We start from the raw sequence: 20,622 nt of genomic DNA on the forward strand, positions 1-20,622 counted from the left end.
AGGTTGCTACTATGCCTCATATGAGTATACCACACCGGCCGATCGAATTGAGAAAAGTTGGGTAGTGTGATGAGAAGGCTTTGCTTTGAAGATACCGATAACTAGATAACATTTTCAGAAATCATTTCAAAAATTAATACCAACATAGTCGAATATGTCACATAATAGTTTTGAACCAAATCTAGAATTGTGGAGCCTTTGAGTGGTCTAAGGTAGGTATCGTTCTCTTAAAAAAAAAATAATAATAATATTAATAATAAAAAAATAAAAAACGAGAATTTTATGGTTTCAAATCACTTGGCAGTTTAACTTCGACTGACGAAGTTCGATCGCTAGATGTTTCAGTCCTGGTTTTTCTTAAGTTAAGTATGCCAATCGAACAGTCTTTTTTCGGATCATAATTTATACAAATAATAATATCGATTGTAAAGAGTATGACCACCCAAAAATTGTGGACCACCCTAATGCAGGTTTTATTGTGAGTTCAGAAATAAGTATGCCAACATTTGCATGTGTTTGTGCCACAAAACGTTGCCATTTATTTTATCATTCTCCATCCTCCAAACGTATGAGGGACATGCTCCCTCATTTTATCCCATTCAGCGATCATTTATCAAACGCGTTGATGGTCAGCAGTTTTGCGCTACTTCGAGTCAATACACACTCACTTTCGATAGTTTGCATAGTACATATGTATACATATGTATGCCGAATTCACAATAACCAACGGTCTCGTCCAACTATCTCTGCGTCCATGAATATAGCTACTTATATTAATATCTATAAATAGCAACTTTTGCTTAGCCTCTACTTAACGCTTCTCAGCTGTGCGGCTCATTAAAATAGTTTTAACTGTTTGCTAATTAAGGTGTGTATAGGTTATCCTTTGTGTTTAAGAGTTTTTGTTTATGTGCCTGCCTTAAATGGATTTGCTTTACAGATTTATGTACTTAAGCTGCTTACACTGGTCGTTTGCGATAATTAAACAAGAGGACGAAAAGTGTGTTAAGCTTGCTAATTGCAACATTTATGATACTTGTTGCCGTTTATAGCTATACTATACTTTGAATTTTTCAGGGAACTGATGAAGTTCATCGAAGAAATTTGTTAACAACTTACTTAAGAATCGGTATTTTAAATCTCCAATTTATTGTTGGGATATATATAATTCGAGCTTAAGTCTTCGAACTTCTCGAAACCGTTTCCTACCGAGTATTAGGTACTAAACAACATCCGGAAATCTGGCGTTGACTCAAGACATCTTTCCATAGTTGAAGTCCATTCTTTCTTGATCAGACAAGCTGTAAATTTATCTCGAATACAGTTAAATCCAATTTAGTTAATTGTGGACTAAATTTTTTCGTTAAGATAATTGTAGAAGGCGCCTTATCTTATTTAACTCGAATCGCAATCCAAGCTAACGAAATATGGAGAAAATAGTAAAAACAGTGTCGCTGTTCGAGCAAGCAAAAAACTGCACCAATATTGCGACTCTGTGGCGTTTTGCAGATACTTATATGGCAACATTTTTGCGTCGAATGCGCAGGATGCCTTTTATATTTCGAGATTTGGTAAAACTAGTGTCGCAATCTGGAAACTCATAATTTTATTGAAAAGTTTGACAGTTTTGATGGCATGCATAGTCAGAACGTTTTGACATACGAGCCATATTTGTACTGTTTACAGTAACTTAAAATATTCTTCTCGAATTACATATATCTCGAATATTTTCGCGCCATTATTTTATACAACTTTTGAAGTTAATTAACTCATCAAGGGTGCATAGATTTACTTAATTAATTTTTTGACGACGAAGCTCCTTCAAGGACCACATTTTTTCAATCGCTTAAAAAAGGCTTGTGTCGTTTAGTAGAGAGAAATGTTAACAAACAGCGATAGCGGTGCTTCGTTAACGGATTTATACGAATGTGCCTGAAAGTAAGCATCAATCTACTTTATGAATGTTTGAATATGAGCCGAATCCAACAAAAGTGTTTCGCGCACGAACCACTTCCAAGCAAATGGTAACTTGTTTTTTTGGAAAAACTGTATAGTCCTGACTTGGCAACGAATGACTTCTTTTTTTCCGTTCGTAAATATAAACTTAGCGGTCAACGATTTTCGACACCTGAAGAGGCACCTGATGCGTTTAAAAGGCATCTTTTGGAGATACCTCAATCAAAGTGGCAAATGTGCTTCGGCAATTGGTTCCAATGCGCGCAAAACTTTAAAAAATTGAATGAAGAATACTTTGAAAAACAATAAAGCGATTTGAGATGATTCAAATTTGTTTTTGTTCTCGAATCTCGAAATATAAAAGGCGACCTACGTATGGTGCCTTGCTCTAATGCCTCAATGATTGAGACTCGAACATCTCAACTATAATCCGTTGGTGCTTTTTAGCATCCATTCTAACTTGATATGCTGATTGAGTACAATAATTCTTAGGGTATTGTTTACAATCGACTATTGGTATACTAGGTTGTCAAAAAAGTCTTGCGATATTATTAGTTCCATCGGGTCATGCTATACCTTTTTGGAAAGCTCATTTCACGTGCTAACACGTTTTTGATTGATTGAAAATCGCAAACGGCATATTTTACAGTACTACTACGATAAAGGCAAAAATGCATCTCAAGCCGCCAATAAAATTTGTGCAGTTTATGGACCCGATACAGTTTCCATTTCCACCGCACAACGATGGTTTCAACGTTTTCGTTCTGGTGTAGAGGTGGTCGAAGATGCATCATGCTCCGGAAGGCCTGTCGTCGAAAATTGCGATAAAATCGCTGAATTGGTCGAAAGAGACCGGCATAGTAGCAGCCGTAGCATCGGTTAAGAGCTGGGCATGAGTCATCAATCATTCATTTCAATTTCAATAAAAAAATTCAATAAAAATACCGCAAGATTTTTTTGACAACCCATTATTAAGTTTAAAAGGAAGCCAACCTTTTGATTCAAACTGTCATGAGACTTGCAAACTACCGATATACTAAAGAGTTTTCTACAGTTCTATTCAATATGGTGAGACTTCCAGACTGCCAGCCAACATGTATTCGAACACCACATTTTGGATCTTTGTCTTTTTTCGTCATATAAATATTTGAAGTAGTCGTATTTATGGTGATCTTTAAGGAATCTAAGGAAAATTATTCATTAAACAAAAGGTTCAGAGAAGGATGCTAAGTCAGCGGGAGCTCTTTGAAAATCGTTCTCAATATTAGCTAACCTATGCATAAAAAGTTTAAGTTCTCGTTCGTTCTTGTCGTAATATCTGGATTAACAATGTGGAGTTCATAGTTTCCCTAAAAGATTTTATTATCGATCCAACCGTTTCAGAATTTCAAATACTAGCACCTTAATAAGAATAATTCTAGGAAGATTTTTTGATTATTGTATAAAAAAATTTAAATAAAAACGCATTGTCTTTTTGGTCAAATAACGCAGCATGCTAGCTCCATAGTCTGGCGTTTCGGCATTAGAAAAATATGGCAAATAGTAATGAAAAAGTTGAGTGGAAGTATAGACTATAAGCGAAATGTGTGGTGGCAACTGTCAGTCAAGAACTTTGCTTGCTTTTTAAGCAGCTCTCTGTAGTGGTTTTCCTTATAACAATCATTATGGTAGGAAATATTGAACAGTTTTATTTAGCAACGGTATTTTCTTAACTTCCCAACCTTTTACACATATCTGATATAAGACGTTTGAACTCCAACTGGTACCAGACCTGAAGCCTGGTTATTCAGGAAACGTATATTTGTGAAAAGAAGATTCATCGAGAATACAGATTAGGATAATACAGATTAGGATAATATGTATTCCTTATTACTAGAAGCAACAATGTTTATTATTGTTGTCGCTCGGCATCCATTATCAAATATCAGACTTAATTTTTATGCTGGCAATTGTTCTCATAGTACTCACTATACCCTGTCTAATTAGCCTAATTAAACAATTAAATTATTGCAATTTAATCTTTATTGTGTACGTTTAAACGACAAATAGTCAACTGATTGTATTTTAAGAATTAAGTAATAGTTATTCGAAGTTTATTTGTAGGACTCTTCCATAGTAAGCTTAAGATATATCTATCAAATGGCCTCATTTAGCGACCTTATTAAGTACTTACATACATAAGTATATACATACATATGTTCCTATATAATCTGTTTTTATCAATACAAAGAAATTATAGCACCATAACTACATACTAAACATCGCCAGCAATTAGAGCCCTATTATTATAACACCGTTATTTCGACCAATCAGTAGGCTCTCATAGTCACATAAGTAATAAATCTTTAGAAAAGTTATAGTGTTATAAAATCAACATTAAATGATATGGCCGTAGATGTGACATGCTTACATAGATTTGAAAGAACTCTGCACAAGCGCAGCTGCAGTGCGACCACTATCACAAGTACTCATATCGACGAGGACTGAGATTATTTTTAGTAAGCAGCATTAACATGTTCACCTAGATCGTAGAAAGCAGAAGAGGCACGTCGGCACTTGTAATGACATAAATAAGGGTATGAGCGCAAAATAACAAAAAAATATATAGAAGTAATATAAATATATTGACAGATATGTATTTACATATGTATAAATGGTTGTTGGAGTATGTTTGTAAGTACGAGTGTTAAAACGCAAGTGTACAATGCTTCTTCAATTGCTGCAATGTTATTTATGGCACACATTTTGTATGCGTAGCACGTGCAACAGCGTTGCTGTACAACCATGTTAACGACAAAACGACAAATCTAACAAAGTATATGCATGTACATATATATATGTATACACACATATGTAGTACATCAGGCGTTGTACGAGTGCCAAAGACAGCGCATGCGCACTTACTGTGGCACTTGTGTGTCTTCTCATAGCAAAATCACGCCATGGACGCGGCGCGGTACTTGACGCCACGATCACTCGCAATGATCGTTCGCAACGTAGAAGTAACAAATTTTATTTCAAATAATTTCAATTGCTGACAATCAAATATACAAGCGGCGCGGACGCTGCTGACCGCCTGACTGAGTGAACGATTGACTGAGTAACTGAGTGCGTTGAAGCGGTTCGAACTGATCCTCTGGCTTGCCGATAACTAGCATTAAACTGCAATAATTTCATGTCTAAATCAAATATGTAGCTGCGGAGCTTGCGCAGTGATTCAAAGTATTCCTCGCAATTTTGCGCTTCTAATACGACGCGGTAGTTTGCTGGCTTGCGGCCGCTAAACGCTAAGCGGCAGTCAATTAAATGCATTCAAGCGCTGTTATGTGTCGCGCTCACTTTGTGCGGCAACGCAGCGGAACGATCGCCAGTTGATCGACGCATACAGCTGCATGGACTGCGTTCACTATGCGCCGACGCCGCGCGTAACTAATGTTCCAAGTGCGCTTGTTTTGTCGCTGTCGGTTAGGCGATAGCTGCTTGTTTTGCAATAAATCTTAATTGTTGCAATAATTAGTCGCAAAGTTATTGATCTTTCGGTATGATCAGTAGCTGAGAAAGAAGAAGAATTCTATATAAGCTATCACGTATCGAGCTAAAAGGTAGGCAAAAAATGGTAAGACTTTGTTTATAACTTTACAATTCTTAATATTTTCTTCAAAGTCTATGTCGTCTTCTCAAAATAATCCTTCTTGACCCAACACACCTGCGCCAATCTTTTTTTCAATCCTCGAAACAATTATTAAACTCAATTTCCGGAATAGTCTACAATGCGCATAGCGATTCACTTTTAATATTTTAAATTTACTCAAAATGGTTTCCACGGAGCGGTCGTTTGAGTTTGATGAAAAACCAGAAGTTACACGGAGCTAAATTTGAGTTTGCAGCACGATATTGGCTGAAAGTTTGGCGAAAAACTCGTGAAGAATTAAAACAGTATGCGATGGTCCCATAATTCTGACCTCTTTTAACGAATATCTTCACGTAAACGATGGTCGGTCGGAAGGAATTCGGATTGTACCATACCTCGACAATCGAAAAAAACTGTCAACATAACCTTAATGTTTGATCTGCTTTGACGTGGTTTTTTCGGCTTCGGCTCATCGTTACCACAATATTCATTCGATTGATCATCTGTTTTTGGGTCGTAAGCATAGATCCAAGACTCATCGCCAGTAATAATACGTTTCGTGATATCCTGGTAGTCGGAAAGCATTGTTTCACCAACGTTAACTAGAAGCTGTTTTTCAAAAAAAATTTTAAATTTTTCGAATTTGCTTTTCTTAGGCCAAAATGATGTTTCAAATTGTTTTTATTGCTCTTTCTAATATTCCAACGCTGTCAGTAAGATCTCTGTTTGTTAGTCATCGACTCACATGCAACAATTCCTTTATCTAATTGACGTGTTGATCATCAGCTGATGTTGATGGCCGTTCGCGAAGTGGTTCCTCGTCAACGCGTTCTCGACTCTCTTTGTCGTAACGACCTAAAGAACAAATCTTCAAGTTTGACCTCAATTGGACTTTAACGACATTGAGGAGTTCTTAACTTTAACTAAATATTTGCTCTCCAGTGCAATATGATAAGTCAAGATGTCCGCAGAATAGTTTAAAACATTGCTATAAAGTGTCATAACCTGTGCTGTATGGATCTTATATGTATATAGAAATGCCGGTTGAGGTGTCACCAGCCTCGGAACTTCTACTTAGTAGATTTCACATTGTACTTTAGAGTAGAAATTTTCAGTTATAAAGAACAGTGTTACTTATAATATAAATCTAAATGAAGCTCTGCGAACACAGAAACAGTTTTAAGTTACCTTGCTCACAACTAAGAGTTGAAAATTCTAGAAAATACGGATAGCCGTCAAAGTGTTTACTTAGTAATAGATTTCGAGTGTGGTCGGGGTTTAGCAGTTTAGGGAAAGCCGAGTGTTGCTAAAAAGTGTTATATTCTATTAACCAAAAATTTAACGAAATTCTCAGCTTTAGGTAAGATATCCTACTCTACTCTAGAAGAAAGAGTTTGGCGGAAAGGAAAATATCTGAAAATTGGACGCCAAATATATTCCCCGTTAAATCGAACATTATATGGATATTAGAAATAGAGATATTCAGAGCAGAACTGTGTTGTTGAATGTAGTTGAAACTACTGACTATCTGTAAACAGTATATCCATATTCTCTTCTTTTTCTTTACTGGCGTAGATACCGCTTATGGGGCTAAAGCGAGTTAACAACAGGGCGTCAGTCGTTTCTTCTTTTAGTATTGTATATCCATATTAGCACTTTTTAAATCATGATAATATATATCTAATCATACTGCCTAAAATATTTATCAAAATATGACAGTAGCTACACATGTAACGGACTCTGTATGAGTGTGGAAGTAAACATATGAGATAGAAAAGACGCTCGATTATATATTGATTGAGTTGGATACGACTTACTTCTCTGAAATGTATAAGTATATAGTCAAGCTTTACATGGATGATTTGGTACTAAATAAATCAAGAAACAGCTGTACATAAACAGCTCAAATCCAACAAAGTTTACTCGTTTTGCGACACCCGCATAAGGATGCTGAACAGAAACTGAGATTGTAACGTTGAGCAAAAAATTAGTTGAAGCATCTTAAGATGATAATATCGGATCAGCTTCTTCTATTCCATTAATATATAAGATTTATTTCTTGCACATAGGTATAAGTTCTACCAACTCACAAAAGAACCATAGTTAAGCAATCCGAATACATGCAAAACAATCATCCATAAGTAACCGGAATTTTTACCAAGTGGGTATGTTCTTTCGGAACTCGCTAACAAATGAACCAGTCGATATATATATTTCACATTATTGAGGAATAAAGAATTTCAAATTAAGTCAAGTAGCGGCTACTATCTAACTTGTTTTGACTTACATATTTATATCGTTTAGGTAAAAAAAGAACAAGGGCGTATATCAATTAAGATGTGACGTTAATACAGAGTTATTAGCAACGGTAAAATCAATTAAAAGTATCAATGGCATGTTAAATTATAATTTTATACTAAATGCAAATAAATTCCATTATTTGTAATAATAACCAACACCAAACTTAAACAAAATTCAAATATTTAGATTAAAATCAGTAATTAAAAGAATTTGTACCAAATAAATGAATACAAACATAAATACCTATACTAATATGCAATCAAATACACACATACATATTTATACATATGTATATCCACGTCAAAATCTTTTTGGCACTAATTATTAATCGTTAATTCCGCGATATCGCAAATACTTCGAAAAATCGGTCAATATTTCATACGAGCTTTGGCAGCGTTTATTAATAAGCGGCTAAGCGAGTATAAATACATATTTATGTACGTTCGTATATTGGTTTGAATGGCTAATGAATTGTTAATTATCGCTTCAAGGCAGGCGAACGACAACAAACTGCCGCACAACAATAACAACAAGCACATAAATTAAGCCGAATGTAATATTGGTGTATATAATATGTATGTACGTATGTAATTTGCGGTGCCTATCGAATCAACAAGTAACAGTTAATAACAACTAACAAGTTGTACCAACATACATACATACATATGTATTTGTGCATTGATATGTAGCATGCCGCGCATACTCTTTTAGGCATATTTGAAAATTTTGAAGCATGCAACGTGCGCCACATGTGTTATGAGGCATATGTGAGAGCAAATATTTGTAGAGCCTCTAGGAAATTAATGGTGTTTTTGAAGCAGTTTTTATTGCGCGCTGAAGCTAAGTGAACCATATGTATGTGACTATACCCAGTGAAGAATCTTTAGAAACAGTGACAGTGATAAGAGAAGAGCAGGAACCAGAACCTAATGAGCTATATTCATTTGTGAATTTCAAAAAATTTATTTCTTATTTTGCATATACATATGTATGTATTTTTAAATAGTTTCGGAGATATGAGGAAATTTTGTAAGAATTTTAGTAGTGCAATTGGACCTCAAACCCTTAAAACATTTTTTTTCAGGAAAGCTACTTTCAGAGTCGGTGAAGAAAATTTTTCGGAACGGAAACGGCACAGGCCGTTATTAGCTACATTTGTTGGAAATGAGGAATAAGATTTTTTAGCAATAATTGACAATAATTAACAATAATAATAGTTTGAGCCACTCAGAAGTGTGAATTTTTTCACAAAAATCGACTTATTATTGGACACCTTTGTCGGAGATCTTCCTGAAAATCATCTACCGGATCTTGCGAATCCACAACGAATCACAGATTTTTAATGTACATTAAATTCTCTAGATGTACATTGTTCTTATTTATTTATTAAATAAAATGTCTCTTCCACGAAAATACACAAAAACAACAAGTTTTTCTGATTTGCAAGTGAATATAACACCTTTAGCCTTAGAGAAAACTTGTTTTACTTGTCGATCCTCCAGATGCAATCTTCGCTTATTTTAAACGACAATATGAACACAGTATTCCATCACCAAAGTTAAAGAGCTTTTCAAAGTGTTTTACCGTTCCTAATACTGTTACTTTTCGACCTAGTATATGAGCAAGGAATATTATATTGTTATGAGTTCCCGCAGTTAGCTCACTCATGCAGAGTGATTTTTGGTAAAAAAAACAGACCGACTTAAATATTTCTTTGACAATTATAATGAAATTCCTCATATAATGCCTATTTCAAAATTTGGCTTTAATCGGTTGTAGGGTCTCTATGCAAACGCTGCACCTCTTGGGTCAGTTGTGTTATTTGTAAGAAATAGTCTGCGTCGCAGGAATCGCCCTATTTAGCTTCTCAATATACTCAAAAAGTTGTAAAAAAGTTTTGCAAGTTACAAATTGGTATAAATTTCTGTATAATTGGAAGTTCATTAGCGATAGAACCGATATCAATAACAAAAATTTCAAAATTACTTCATTGACTTGGAAGCAAAAGTTGGTAACGATACCTTTAAGTTAGTATACCCTAGATACTTTTTGACTAATTCTAGTTCTGCCAGGCTTTCAAATACAATCTTTTAATATGATTTTTGTTTAGGGAATTCAGAGAGTACTATGTTAGAAAAATCCCTGATATTTGGTAGATACTGTGATCCTTTTCTTTCATTTGCCGAAAGATATTGTAATTGGCAGACGAAAGGAATAGAATTTCAAACTATCGGGTGATTTTTTAAGAGCTTGATAATTTTTTTAAAAAAAAAAACGCATAAAATTTGCAAAATCTCATCGGTTCTTTATTTGAAACGTTAGATTGGTTCATGACATTTACTTTTTGAAGATAATTTCATTTAAATGTTGACCGCGGCTGCGTCTTAGGTGGTCCATTCGGAAAGTCCAATTTTGGGCAACTTTTTCGAGCATTTCGGCCGGAATAGCCCGAATTTCTTCGGAAATGTTGTCTTCCAAAGCTGGAATAGTTGCTGGCTTATTTCTGTAGACTTTAGACTTGACGTAGCCCCACAAAAAATAGTCTAAAGGCGTTAAATCGCATGATCTTGGTGGCCAACTTACGGGTCCATTTCTTGAGATGAATTGTTCTCCGAAGTTTTCCCTCAAAATGGCCATAGAATCGCGAGCTGTGTGGCATGTAGCGCCATCTTGTTGAAACCACATGTCAACCAAGTTCAGTTCTTCCATTTTTGGCAACAAAAAGTTTGTTAGCATCGAACGATAGCGATCGCCATTCACCGTAACGTTGCGTCCAACAGCATCTTTGAAAAAATACGGTCCAATGATTCCACCAGCGTACAAACCACACCAAACAGTGCATTTTTCGGGATGCATGGGCAGTTGGCCACCAAGATCATGCGATTTAACGCCTTTAGACTATTTTTTGTGGGGCTACGTCAAGTCTAAAGTCTACAGAAATAAGCCAGCAACTATTCCAGCTTTGGAAGACAACATTTCCGAAGAAATTCGGGCTATTCCGGCCGAAATGCTCGAAAAAGTTGCCCAAAATTGGACTTTCCGAATGGACCACCTAAGACGCAGCCGCGGTCAACATTTAAATGAAATTATCTTCAAAAAGTAAATGTCATGAACCAATCTAACGTTTCAAATAAAGAACCGATGAGATTTGCAAATTTTATGCGTTTTTTTTTTAAAAAAAAAGTTATCAAGCTCTTAAAAAATCACCCGATATAATTTAAAAATTTTCAAAAATGAAGAAACAATTCGGAAGTATTTGATTTTAATATCTAATATACAACAGTAAGTTGGTCGATATATGTATATATACATTGTGACAAAAAAGCACCCGGAAATTGTATTTAATTTCGAAGAAAGAATTTGTCTTAAATTTTGTATTTCTAACCAAATTTCGTATGCGGAATCGCTGCGAATATTGGAAAAGTCCTACAGTGATTCAGTTTAATCAAAAACACAAGCCTACGATTGGTTCAGAGACTTCAGAGACGTGCCTCGTTCTGAACGACCTTCGACCTCTTGAATTGATGAAAATAATAAAAAAAGTGAAGGATACGGTGCTTGGAATTCGTTAACAAAATGTTAGAGGGATGGCAAGAGAGCTCGACATCCCTCGTGAGTCCATTCGACAGATTTTAGTGGTAGGAAATGCGTATACATGCAATATAGGAATATTTCTTCAATGTTTATATTGATCTCTTGTGATATGCAAAATATTCTGTGGATCGTGTTTTCAATGTGGGTAAGTGATTGTTAGTGGAAGCCGACAGATTTTCACCTTCGTTCTGAGGTGTTTGAAGGCAGTGGTCTCAGTGATAGAATTCAGAGATGATTAATAATGAAATCGGTGACAGAAATTTCCCCACTAGAGCTTGTCGAGCACTTGTATTATGACATCAAACTTTCAACGGCTTCTGTCGTGACACGATCATAATTTTCTGAACTATGCGGCTCTTAGATATGTGTTCTTTATGCACAAGTAAAGAAGCGGGGCCTGGCCGTCGGACCACTGAAAAAAATAAAATGTAGAAACTATAATAATACGACAATACTTGGAATTAAACAAAGCTGGCCTTGAAGACATCGATAGGAAGTAATTCTTAAATTTTTTTCATCGGCTTTATTTCAATTAAGCATCCGCCATCCACCATCCAAAGCTGGTCTTGAAGACATCGTTAGGAAGTAATTCTTAAATTTTTTCCATCGGCCTTATTTTAAATAAAGCATTCGCCGTTAGCATCAATTTCCAGCAGGTTTACATAGCATACCATTAGCTACTGAGCAGCATTATCTGCACTGTAAACTGCATACTTCCACTTCAACGAACTATACCGTGGTGGCAGATCACTTGCAGACTTCAGTGGTCACTCTACCAGAAGTTGACATCCTTGGCACGAGCTACCTGCCTCAACAACTACCCATTTGCTATGTACTCGTTGTTGTTGTGGCAGTTTTTCGCATATTATGCTGGTGTCGAAATTTTGAGTGTGGCTTTTGCACCGTTGTTCGCTGTTGCTACTGTTGCTGGTGCTTATGCTGCTGTCGTTGCAGTTTCTGGTGTTTCTGCTGTTACTGTTGCCCGCGTTGCCACTACCGACCACGAGCAAATGCATTTCATTGCACACAAGCGATCAATTTTCGAATTACTTTTAATGCTTTTGTATTAATTTTGAAGCGAGACGAAAAATATTGAAGGCAAACATTTTAAATTGTGGCAAGTTGTATGTGGCAAAAGGAGCTGCGCAACAAAATTGCTGGAAAAAACATGAAAAACCAGCGCAGCTGTAGAGTAAAAAGCAATTAGGCAGTCGTCAGTTGATATTAGCGCAAACAGTGTTGCCACTTGTGCGCACCGTCATATTAATGCAAATTTATGCAATAAGATTAGCGCTGTTTGTGCGCCGAAGGTGAGAAAATTAATTCCTGCTCATGTTTGTTTTGATGGAGTGTAAAGTGGGGTTTTTAATGGCCTTTGCCGCTGTTGTTGTTGTTGCTGGTATTTATAGATTTTCATTAAGGTCTCGCATTTATTTCTTTTTTGCTGCAAAAATTACTAAATATTAAATGCGCTTGCAATAGTTTGATATTTGTCAACGCGTTAGAGGCAAGCTTGGCGCCGAAACGATGAGGGTCTGTCATACAGCTATGCTTGCCACACAGTCACAAGTGCCACACAACCACACTTGCCAAACGGCGTACCCCAACTAAGTGCGATCTAACTTTTCGTATATTTCAGCTTGCACTTTGTTTAATTTCTGCTGTTGTTGTTATTGTTTTTACTGCAGCTGTACGACTGAGTGACAGCCTATTTGGTTGCTTGGTTATTCGGCGATACGTTGCTTGCCGCTCGGTTAATTGCATTTTTATTACCAAATCTTTAAAATTATTGGCAGTAAAAGCCCATGGCGCCAAGTGGTGGCAAGAAAAAAATTGCATAAATGAAAAATTCAAACATTAACTACAACAACAATATCAACAACACAATAAACTACTTTTTCTGCTTGCCGCATGCGCTTTAATTGCGTTTGTATGTATTGTGTTGCACATATATGAACTTGCTATTGCTTTTGATATTGTTTTTGCATTTTGTATCGCATTTGCGCATTTGCTTTTGTTGTCTTCTGTCACTGCTGGCATGTCTGCACTGTTATTGCCACTTTTAATAGCGCGAAGCGATATTGTTGCACATAAATACGTGGCCTCAAACACACGAATATACATTTAACATACATACATCCATACACAGAAGCTCATATATACACACATATGTTTATAACTCTACTGTTCATATATACATATATACGTCCACTATATGCAACCAAATATACTGTGTGGCAGCAACATGACCGCCGCTATGTGCGTGCCCAGCCTACGCTAATGCCGGCAGCATTACTGCACTGTGACAGTAACAACATGCAACATGCTTGTTGCATGCTATAGACATCAAACTGTCATCGTGTGACAATCAACACATCACATAAAATCGCAAAAGCACTAAATACAAATACATTTGTAATTTCCAACGCAAATAGGCTTTCAGCATAAAAGGCAGCTAAATTTCCGAGAAAGTGGCTCTTTTAAGACTTTTAATGGGACTTGACCTTAAAGTGCTTTCTACAGCTTCGTTCTTTTTATCATATGGTTACAAAAGGTACTTAGTTTTATGATGCATATTGAACATCACCTGTAGGAAAGACTTCCGCTTTTGCGACTGAAGCATTCTTCTTTATTGGTGTAGACATTGCTTACGCGGTTGTGGCAGCGGATCCAAGTGTGGTCAGATACTTCTCCACCTGCTCTTTCCAAAGGAGTAGATCTGTCCTTCTACAGCTTCCTCCCGGCGGGTATTGCTTCGAATACTCTTAGAGCTGTAGTGTTTATATTCATTCGAACGACATGACCTAGCCAGTGTAGCCGCCTTTCTCTTGAGAATTCGTAACATTGACTGTTGTTCTTAAGACCGGTAATTGCTATTCGAACTTCTTCGTGGGCGGAACGTCCGCTTCATCGTCATCGATTGGGGAATCGGGTTCACAATTTCCTGGTGTTATGCTTCCACTGCCATTCAGCAGGTTGGTGAAGTGTTTCCTTCCTAATTTCAGTATGCTCTGGATATCAGTCACAAGATCGACTCTGGGGGTTCTACAAGAGTATGCTCCGATTTTGAAAACTTAACCTTACCAAACAACTGCAACCCAAATAATGAATCGTATCATATATTCTTTATATACCAACACTACGGACAACTATAGCAACACCTGTCAGTGCTGAAAGGATTAGTTGAAGTTAGTTCTAATTGATCAACACGGCCTTTTCGGAGCTCTTTGCTTAAATCCCAGAATAAAGCTCTAATCGTTGTAGTTTAATGTTACCTTCAGTATAAGTTTGCAAAGCGAGTCAGATTTGAGAATCTCAATTATAATGGGATATAGCTAGAGTCATATTTAAAGGTTCTCTCTTAGCTTAGTGGGCTTCATTCAGCCGCTGTGTCTGGAGTATTGTAGTTGCTTCAGCACAGCGTACAATATCTCGAATACAAGCATCAAAGCTTAATTATTATTCACAACTTCCTACCCTTTTATGGAACCTGTGACGATTTCCTTCAGTTCTTGGTATGGATCATTCAGAAATTGAAATGGGCATTAATCTCTCTATCAAGATCCAGATATGAACAAATTAGCATATGGTTAAAATTTAAATAACCATAAAGAATGTACTTATTCATTTTCTCTTTATTCTTTTCCTTCTTAGTTGATCTCTTGTTAAAAAAATTCACGGCTAAAAGAGGAGAGATCAATATCAATATGAATTATTTTGTAGGCTGACCCGCAGTCTAATTAATGTCGACTCATATGAACTTTCCGAAAAAGTAAGGCTAACTCCAAAGCCTCACTTTTTCAAGAAAGTATATTTTTTTATAGGGTTTGTGTATTATTGACAGAGGTAGATCTTTTAATTTTCATTTTTGGTTAGCATTTTTTTAAATAATTGAGGAATTTGGGTACAGACAAAGTGATCAAAACTGGGCTCCCTCAGCGCGGTGCTCATGATTGTGACCTTACAACTGTTCTAGCGGATCCAGAAATAGTTTTTGGCTGGGAAATAAACATTTACTTGAAACATGAATATTGATTATATTAAACATCTAGAAGCCTTCATACAGTTTAATACTCGTATCATGGTGGAAAATTTTCAATTCGACGTTCTAATATCAAATCCTACTAAACTGAAAAAACAAAACACATTATAAATAGTTTATATAAATTATGGGGTATAGGTCTACATCGCAGTTCTTCAACGTTTCCAATGCAGTAGTCGGTAACTTGTTGTCTTTTGACTTTTGCTTCTGCCCCAATGGCACTGCCAGTGACCAAATTCACCTTTGAGCTTCAAACGTCGCAAGACGTTGTCATTATCCAAAAGGCCTTTGAATGTAACTATCTAGCAGTCAATAACATTTTCCATTTCTTGGGTTTTCAAAGCACATACTTTTTCTGGAAGCAGCGAACTCAGTTGAAATCCATCCAATTCTTCGCTAGAAAAGCGCGTCCTCAAATCTTCGCCGATTGTATCTACGTTCTCATGCAGAAATTTTCGCTTTTTCGTTTTGTGTTTGTCGGCCATAATTCTCGGAAATGTTCTATTACCATTTTCTTCGTGTCTGAGTAAAGGGATCGAAAATGGAGCTTTTTATCTTCGATTTCGTGTTACAAGCACCGTATCTATCATCTTTGATATGCCTATTATGTTTGAGAACTTGGAGGATAAAACACAGAGAATGTATCATTCGAACAAGTCACAGATGGAGCTGAATGTAGCATCTATTACAAGTTCTCTATCAAGCCGCGTCGTCTCAAATTTAGCACTTTTAGTTACGCATCTGATTGGTTTTATTGACAATATAATCTGCATACGTTGCTACAATTTGTAACTTCAGTAGTATCTTAGCATTATCGATTGTATTCAAAAATGGAGACAGTCTTTAATTTTGTTTATGTCAAATTTCTGAATTATATTCCTGTTACTCCATATTTTTTTCAGAGTATCAAAATAATATGCATAAACCATTGATCCGCTTGGTAATGTTCCCCGTTTTGCCCTTATATTAAATATCTAGTTGCTTAGATGGATCAATTGTCATATATGGGTAAGTAAATGTGAAGTGAATGAAAGAAATACTGGGCGTGATGAAGATATACATATGGCGAGACCCTGCGAAAAGGTAAGATCTTAATTATTTTACAGTTTTCTTCGGTCTTGATTAGTAATATTTGATAATACAAGTATACCTGGAGTTAAAGTGAGCTGATCGAATAACTACTCTCTAAGCAAGTATTTATGAAGCTGAGGAAGGACTGAGCTCGAAGTTGGGAACTGGTTACGAAATTCGAGTGTTTCTGCTAACATAAACTTGATGAAAGGCTTTCGAAAAAGACTTATCGAACAAGCTGGTTACGAGTATTCGAGTATTTCTGCTGACATTAACTTAATCGTAAGGCTCTCAAAAAAGACCTTTCGATCGTAGAATTCCAACTTAAATATTGCTATGTAAGGGTAAATACTTTTGCTTTATAATATCAGAGAAGGGTTTTAATTTAAAATTTTTGCAAATTCTACTCAACAGAGCTCTAAGCATTGCTTTTCAGTTATAGACTTTCTTTTAACAAACCAATTGAGGTCCAAATTCTAAGCCAGTGGTCCAAGAAGCGAATGTTTTTGAAGGCTGGGCATTTCAAAACACTTTAGAAAACGGAAAAGATTTATGATTAAAAAAACAATATTTTATAAAATTCATAAGAGTTTAAACTGATGCATCCATAATTTCGTTTAAGGAAACTTATTTCTTACTTTATACCTTAAACTTCTCCACAAATTTCCGTAATTCATGGAATCAGCGAACACTTTGAAGCCTTGCAACACTTTCGTTATTTGCTTTTTGTCCAATCTTTCATTGCCGCTTAGAAGTGAGAAATTAAAAGTGCAACTGCTGTCATTCATTAATTTTCCACTTTTAATAAAATTTCCATTTTCAACACTAAAATTAGCATTAAAGTCAATGTTGCGATTGCAATCAGCGCCACACAAAGTCAAAGGCAGCAACGGCAGCACAACTGAGGGGGCAGCGTTGGCGATAGAGCAAACAGGCAGCCGTATTTGCACTTGAAAACCCTTTGAAAATGCACATATGCCACACATGCCACATTCGCGCTGTTGCATGCAACATATGCGCAACAATTTGCAATTTTTTTTTGTTTTTTTTTTTATTTGGTGTGTTTATAAATATGCACTGCGCTTATTTTTGTGCTTCTCAATTTTGCATTTGATTGCGCTGGCAGGCAACTCCCAATGGGGCATACACATGCAACCAGACACGTATTCGCATGCGTATACTTGCCACTGGGGACGCCTTAGCGTGCAATATGCAACACGTTTTTGAAAAATGCAACACTCACAATGAATCCATCAACAATGAATGCAATAAACAGCAACGTTTTTCCCCGCCCGCCCGTGACCTGCGCGATAAATTGCAACGTACAACTGCCCCTCCGCTACCCAGCGCAAGCACAGGCAGTTTCTAATGGCGGAAAACTTGCAAAAAAATACAGTTTTAGACATTTTTCTGGCTAAATGCACATAAACGCGGCAGCGAAGTGTGGCACCAAAGTGACGCGTTGTTGCACTTTGGGCTTTTAGATTTTCCTTCCCTTTACGCTACACACTGCTATTGGTTGATTTTATTGTTTTATTACTATGCTGTTGTTGTTTTTGCAATGCGCATTGAAGTGTGAAAAATGCGCGCAAATTCAATAGCGCTTCACGCTGCAATTGCCATTTGTTGCAAGTTTGTGCAAAAAACACAAAAAAGATTAAAAATAAAGTATGTATATGAAAAAGGTGGCAATATTGCATAGGCAAACATTTGTATTAGAAAATGCGCCTACAGTGCAAAACCAATGCAAAGCAACAAAACAACTCGCTGGTTGCAACTGTGGCAGCTGTGCATTCATATGTAGTTGCCCCCTAATGGCCACAAATGCCGCCACAATTGTGCTGCTTGCGCCACCAGTGCGCTGCCAACACTCAATTCATTTATCTGTAATATGCACTGTTAGTGGTGGCAATTTCTGCCACATTCAAATGACAATGAGCGAACGAATGAACGAATGTACGAACGTACTCACTGACGTGTTGGCGATTAGTTTTTGGCCAAGCGCCAAGCGGCCCCCAGCCTAGATGCATTAGGCTCCTGCTTTTGCTGTAGTTTGTTGCTGTTATTGTTGCTTTTGTTGCAGCTATTGTTGTTGTTGCTGCTGTTATTGCCACTGCTGCCGTTTGCCATTGATGTTGTGTTTTTTTGGTGTTTTTATTATTTTCTCCCCACTGATTGTTTGTTTAAATGCGCCATTTGTGAGCCTCGAGGGAGTTTGTAGAAAAAAGTGTTATATCAAATATTTTATTAACTAAGCAAAGCTAAAATTTATACATGAAATGGGTGGGTCCTAAGTCTATGCAATTTTGCACATGAATATACATATATTTCACGAATTGTTGCTCGTATTTGAAAGAAACATTTTTGTGATTTAATCGAAGTTAGGGATATTGTTTAATTTTGGTTCACTTATAGCGCTCATAGAAATGAAGTTGAGTTTGGTTTCAACAGACCTCATATACCGAAACACTTAAACCGAAACAACATAACATGTAGCCACCTGGTCTTTTCAATGGAATGGATTTCCCTGATTCCTCCGCGGATACTGCGTCGAATACTCTCGAAGCTGGAGTATTTCCATCCATTCGGACGACATGGCCGCTGTTTCTTTATTCGCTGAGCTAGGCCAATATCGTCGTATATTTGGTACAGCTCATAGTCTTACCGACTTTGGTAAATATTCGCAGTTGCCAATGCACAAAGAACTATAAATCTTCCACAGCCCCTTCCTCTCGTATACTCGTAACGCCGACTCATAAGATGATGTCATTGTCAATACCTCCGCACCATTTAGCAGGACGGGGATGATGAGTAACTTGAAGAATTTGTGCTTTGTTCGTAGAGAGAGGACTTTACTTCTTTATTGCCAATACAGCCCGAAGTAGCATCTATTGGCACTAGTTATTATTCTGCGTTAAATTTCGAGGATGGTCAACGCTGGTTCCAAGATAACCGAAAGTATCTATAACTTCGAAGTTATGACTGCCAATAGTGCCTTGGGAGCTAAGTCGCTAAGAGCTTTATTTGCAGGAGATATTTCGTCTTGCCTCGTTCACTGCCAGAGCCATTTGTTTAGTTTCCTTATCCAGATTGGCGAATGGAGAACTAACGACGCGGATGTTGAAGCTAATGATATTAATATAATCGCCGTACGCTGGAATCTGTACACTCTTATTGAATATTGTATCTTCTCGATTACTCTCTGCGGCACGAATTATTTTCTCAGGCAGTAGATTGAAGAAATCGCACGATAGGAAGTTGCTTTTCCTGAAAGCTCGTTTGATATCGAACGGTTCGGATAAGTCCTTCCTGATCCTGGCGGAGCTTTTGGTGTTGCTCAAGGTCAGTTTACATAACCGTATTCAATTTTTGGGGATACCAAATTCAGACATCGCGGCATAAAGGCAGCTCCTTTTCGTGCTGTCGAAAGCAGCTTTGAAATCGACGAGGAGGTGGTGTGTGACGATCGTCTTTTCACGGGTCTTTTCCAAGATTTGGTGCATGGTGTATATCTAGTCAGTTGATGATGACTTATCAGTTGATCGTCGCCGTTTTTGGATAGCTTGGCCAATCTAATGATTTCCGCCGCTTATTGTATCTTTATGGTTGAGCAATGGATCGTCTGCTCGATAATTTTCGAATGGAGAATCGGATTCACCATATCCTGCCATACTTTCCATACTTTCATTGCCATTCAGAAGGTTGGAGAAGTGTTCCCTCCATAATTTTAGCATGGTTTGGCCGCCAGTCACTAGACCACATCTAGGGGCTTTACAAGAATATGTTCCAGGTTTGTAACTTTCTGACAGTTCTAGACAGTCTGTTTTCTTTCCACTGCGACACAATTTTCCTCATTATACCAGCTGTTGCTTTGCCATTTCAGCTGTATGCCAGGAACTTGAAATGCTGTCTCACTGTTCCCTCATACCGAATTGCTGATTAGTGCTCTCAGAGAGCAGGAGTGCAAGTCGAGTAAAAAATCGTTCGGCTGTCGTTGTGATTACAATTTCTTGACGTCGAACATTCC

Source organism: Bactrocera neohumeralis, chromosome 6, assembly GCF_024586455.1.
Source record: "Bactrocera neohumeralis isolate Rockhampton chromosome 6, APGP_CSIRO_Bneo_wtdbg2-racon-allhic-juicebox.fasta_v2, whole genome shotgun sequence".
Lineage (NCBI taxonomy): Eukaryota > Metazoa > Arthropoda > Insecta > Diptera > Tephritidae > Bactrocera > Bactrocera neohumeralis.